Raw genomic sequence first — 6073 nt, 5'->3', positions numbered from 1 at the left:
GAGTTAGTTGTTTTTGAAGTTAAATTTGATGAAAGTATTTGATAGACCTGGATATGCTCCAGCAGGGTTAACCAGTTCTGAGAGCCTACAGGTTGACTAAAGAATTTAAAAGTAGAACGAGTATGGCCATACACAAGACACGCTACCCCAGCAACACCAGATTTGAAGAAGTCTAAATGCTATAGTGAGGTGGAGTTATATGGTCCCTTTAGATAGATCCTGTGTACTTGCTACATTGCAGTTGGTTTCATGGGGAAGTTTTACTAATCAGGAGGACATCACTAACAGCTTAGAACAAGCTCCAGAGCTGAAGTTGAGCTTGGATTGGAATCCTGGGTCTCCCATTTACTAAACATTGACTTTCAGCTCAAACTGTCCATGCCAGTTTCCACATATGGGAAATGGGGACAATAATAAGACCCAGGTCACAGGGTTGTCATGCAAGGCAAATGAGTTCACATTCCATCATCTTTAGAACAGCGTGCAGCCCTTTGTAGGAGCATTAAAAGGGTGATGTTAAATAGAAGCCAGTGTCAAGGACTCCAATTCAATGTCTATCAAGACAGTGTGGCTGAAGCATAATTTATTCCAGGTACTACCTGCTATTTTTATGGATGAGGTGAGCTTTCTAGGAAGGAAGGAAGCATCTGTTGTAAGCAGCCTCCCTCTCAGCCAACAGAGATCCACTCAGACTATGTTCAAATAAAAATAGCTGTGCAGGCTCCTTCTCTCCAGATAAGTGACCACCAGTGGGTACATTTGCCATGATGGAACAGTCGCCTCTCCTCCTGAATTAACAAGAAACTCAAGCAAATGCAAGAGGCAGCCTCATAGAAAGAGCTCCTAAAAATTGATGACAAATGAACATCATAATCTGGCCATCTCCTTTTATATGTCTCTTCTCTTCCATTGGACATTGAATTTAGTTACACTGATTGAATTGTCTTAGACTACAAGATGAATTTTCACAGATTTCTGCTCTCCCTATTCTTCACAGAAGTTAGCAAACAGCATTCCTCTCTAAGCCATTTTAAAAAAATTACACTTAGGTATACACATTACCCCAGAGTGACAGACTTTCTCAAAACTAATTTCCTCATCCTCTTCTCAGAAGTCCCAACTGAAGCAGCCACATGCAAACTGTTTATAAGCTGCACAGGGTGAGTAAATGCCAGGAAGCTAAACTAGCAGCCTTTTAAGATTTTACACAGACTTTCTAAGTCCTAGAGCTATTTCTTGTTCAAAATTTTATTAATTAGTCATTTTCTTAGGCTGTGACAAAAATAAATAAAAGTAAAGGACAAAAGCTTCCTTAAGAGGATATTAGGATGATTTTACCCTGCTTTTTCAGGCAGCTTCATGCATGTCCCACTGTGAGGGTCAGGAATCACAGTCCCTCTCAGCCTCACTGAAGATAAGAACTCCACCCACATGCACTTGAGTCCCTGACCTGCAAGTTAACACTCCCTGTTTTTCCAGATGGCCATTCTCCCAAGTGCTGGCTGACAATCATGTCAAACGGGGCTGGGACCTGACCACCAGCCTCATTTTCAATTGTGAGTAAAATCAGGATTTGAAGCCAGGTCTCTGAAGATCAGACGTAATGACATGAACTTGGTCCCCTAATAAATCACAGCTGAAGTTAGTGTTCGGGAGAGCAAATGCTATATAATGCTGCCGGCAAGATGAATTCCATTACGTCTGGCTTGTCCCCTTTGCCTTGACTTAAAACTTACAAAGAAGTTTAATCAGAGTTTCCACAACTCCACATTTATCCATTGTTTAAAAACAATTTTTTGTTGTTGTTCTTTCAGGAAATCTTCTTCCAGGTGACCTTAAAGGGAAATTATATATATTTTATATTTATTCTGAAGGTTGCGGGCTCTCAGAAGAGCAAAGTTTAGAGCATAATCATATGTGAATCCAGGAATCCTGCATGACTAAGGAAATTACGTATCTAGTCATTTTTGAAAGAACAAGTTATTTTTGAAGAATATTTTTAACATTTTATGTTTTCTGACTAGAAATGCTGAAAATAAATAATAATACTTGAAGATTGTGATTTACCTTCTGAATTCAGCTTCAGGGAAACAGGTGGTACTTAAGAAAGCATTACCAGTAAAAATCAAAACATCACAGAAATATTGATGGTTTACCTCTATGCTCTTCTTAGCAAATTTTCAATGGGCCAAATGGTATAAATTCCACATTTAAACCTGCAAAGTATAAATGTTTCTTTTTTTCTGATTCTTAATGCAAAGATGTGTACTCACAAAGAAAAATCAATTTGTCAACCTTGTGTGTACATGACATTTTTCATTTCACCACTTGCTGAGGAGAAACACAGACAACGTATATTGCTGAATGAAGTGACATTTAGAGAACTGTGATTTTTTTTCATTTACCACCTAGTCACATTTAAAATTCTTATTTCAAATATTACATGAGTAAACCTTCCCTACATATTTGAAATCAAACTAGAAAAATTCCTAGCAGGGAAGCAAAATTTTCACCTATTCAAATCATTCTTTTATGCCTATTGTCAAAATGATCTACATGAGGGACATCAAAAGCCAACTAAGCAGAAAAATTGGACTCTCTAAGACAACATTTGATAAATTTATCCAGGTTTTCCTTTCTTGACTGAATCCCTCACCCCACCCCTGCCCCAGTACTGGGGATTAAACCCAAGGTTTCTCACTCTGCCACTGATCTATATTCCAGCCCTTCTTAAAATTATTTTATTTTGAGCCAAGGTCTCACTAAGTTGCCCAGGCTGGCCTTGAACTTGTACTCCTCCTGCTTGCACCACCGTATCCAGCTTGCTTGACTTCTTTTAACACTATATACGTTTCTTCAGGTCAACGACCTCACCTTTGGTTTTCTGACTGAATTATCATAACTGCTGAACTAGAAGTAGTTACAGTTTCTTATCATAAAAGAATCAGATTTAGTTCTTGAAAGGAAATATTTAACCATTGCTGCCTATATCTTTAATATTTAGACTGCTCTTTCTCATAGTCATGTCTACATATTTGAAAAATAGGTTTTGTAGAAATAGACTATCTGTCCTACTATATCATAAGCAGAACACCTTTTCCTAAATTAGCTTCATTATATTCCCTGATGTAGAATGACAACCAACACCCCAACCCATTCTGGTCTCAAGTGCTTTATCCTATGGGACATGAGGTTCCAGGCAAGTATCAGATTCATGTAAGAACAATACCAGCCCCTGATCATTATTTCATCTGTTCCTTGAAAACAAGTCTGGCAGTGTTGGTCATCTTAATCACCATTTTCTAGCTGAAGAAACTGAAATTCAGGGAGGTACAGAGGAGTAACTCACTTAGCTATCAGGAATTTTAATCTAGTCTGCATCTAAAATCTGGATTGAAGTCACTGAGCCTTCCTATTTCTGTTTCTGGTCACAGGCAAAATATGGTAAGATCTCTCATTATTCTGGTTTTTGTCCCTATAACAAAATACCTGAGGCTTGGGTACTTTAGAAATTAGAAAAAAAAAAAAAAGTTTATTTAACTCACAGTTTTGGAGGCTGAATATCCAAGATCAAGCAGCCTCTTTGTTTCTGCTTCTGGTAAGGGCATTCGCGCCTGTATGTTACAGAATGGCAGGCAGAATGCAAAAAGGAAAGATCACACTATGCCAGTGAGTGAGGAAGGACCAGTCTTACCCTTTTCAAATAACTTATTCTCACAAGAAATAACTCACTCTATGAGACCAGCATTAATCCTTTCCAAGGGCGATGGCCACCATGACCTAACCACTTTCCACTAGGACCTTACTCTTAACTAGATCCTTTTAATACCTTAATAATGCCACAGTGAGACAAAGTCTTCAATACATGAATTTAAGAGGCTCAAAACACATCCACACCATAGTAGATCTGAATCCTGCATTCAAACTCCATCTCTGCTCCTTCCCAGTGCAGCACTTTGGTAGAAGTGTGAAGCCACTAAGTGAGACAAGGCTAGGGATGCATGGGTCTCATAAGGCATTTGTGAATATTAGAAAGTAGGTGCCATTTGTAAAGATTAGGATGCCAATAAATGTTGGTTGCTGCTATTATGTCATTTTATTATATTTCCAAGGAAACTTCCAACTAGCTTGGGTTTTAATATCTAATTTCTTTATTTGGGGATATAGTCTCATTCAGTTTGCCTTCATGTGTGGAAAGTTCTGCTAGAATCAAGCAGGAGTCAGAAGATGGACAACCTTTAAAATTAGAGAGTTACGTAGAAGGGTTTAAATACTGCCATTCTGAGCAATTGATACTTAAAAAAAGGACATTTGTCTTTATAATAGTAATAGTAGCAAAATACTCAAATCATTTTAATGATTCAGTGCAGCAATGAAAAAAATGGCATTCCATTGAAAAAGTGTTCAATTTTTCTTCGAAGTACTATTATTCTGAAGGCAAGCTGAAGCAAACTTAGGATTTTATTTAAATACAAAATGCAGAGAAACTCATTAGTTAAATAAGCCCCATGCCCCAGTCTGTACCTCCAGTAGTTACTGAGGGCCTGTCTATACAAAACATGTATTTTGAAACACCATAGATTTTGCTCCAAATGATTCTTTGCTCATTTTCACTTGCTTGATATTTTATAGTAAAGAGAATAGCATTTGAGGCCAAATTCATTAAACATTTATTGACTGCCTTCTCTGTGGAAAATATTATTGGGGCAAGAACTTTGAACTTTAAGATTTTTTATTATAAGTGACTCCAGGCATAACCCACAATGATATCTCTATTTTTCCTCACTAAAATAAAGTTGACTCAGGAAGATACATTGTATCAATCAACTACTGCTGTGTAATAAGCAACTCCAAAAATTTTTCATTACTCTCATATGTGGGTCTCATAGCCAACTTAGAGTAAGTTGTTCTGAGTGAGCTAAGTTAGGTTTAGCACCCATCTTCAGGTTGGTTTAGGGCTGGTTCTTGTGTCTTTTATCCTTCTTGAATGAGGAAGTAGTTAGAATTTGATCTTCTTTTGGAAAATTGTAGATGTGTGAGAAGGTAATTATGCAAGAATATTTCAAGCCTCCGTGCCAACGCCTCACTAGACACAGAAAACCACCTGCCTGAGACCAAACTCAAGTAATCAAATGGCTGTCTCCTGATGTAGGACAGATGAGGTTGGACACCTGAGGAATTTTCAAGAAGCAGATTTATTTAAGCTACATCAGTCCAGAGGGGATATGCCTAAAAATCTCTGGATCCTGTGTCTGGAAATTCTTTTAGATTTATACTCAGTGGGGTGGTACATGACAATGAGTAGGTACATAATAGTTACTCTTTGTCCCATATTTTAGGTCAGACAGAGGTTTCACAAGTTTTTACCAAGAAAACAGAGGTAATATCTTTTGCACAGCAAAAGCATGATTGTAGACCTAGGTTTTACAAGTAAGAGGAAGCTACAAACCACATTGAGAGTTCTTTACAAAAAGTCCTGCTGAATTCTTTGTCAAGAAGCTTAATTATGGTGGGAGTCCCTGGAGAAACTTAATTAGGGTAAGGATCTGTTTGGTGCTACTTCACTGCCAGTAACAGAAGGAACCACAAAGTCACACAATAAGCAATAGCAATACCAGGCAGGATGAAAAACTGGGGGCAATAATCAATCTTTCATACTTTCTAGATAATGGTTAATTCCTTGTATATTTTGTACCTAGAACTAGAATGGTTATCATCAGACAGTTGGTGGTATATGCCCATTCCTTAGAAATTTTAGTTAAGTATATTTCTCTAAGATTTCAAGAAATGTTCATATGTGATATCATCACTATACATTTCCCTACTAAAAATATGGACATTACTTACATAATAATGAATTTTAACTAAAAACTAAGTACCTATGTCTGCATATTAGAAACTGCTTACTAAAATTCCGAATGAACAAGGAACTATCACAACAGACACGAGTGAAATACAAAACATAATTAGAAACTATTTTGAAAATCTATATTCCAACAAAACAGAAAATCTCAAAGACATCAACAAGTTTCTAGAGACATATGAATCACCTAAACTGAACCAGGAGGACATA

The sequence above is a fragment of the Sciurus vulgaris genome (assembly GCF_902686455.1).
Source record: "Sciurus vulgaris genome assembly, chromosome: 4".
Taxonomy (NCBI): Eukaryota; Metazoa; Chordata; class Mammalia; order Rodentia; family Sciuridae; genus Sciurus; species Sciurus vulgaris.
This window is presented reverse-complemented; position numbering follows the sequence as displayed.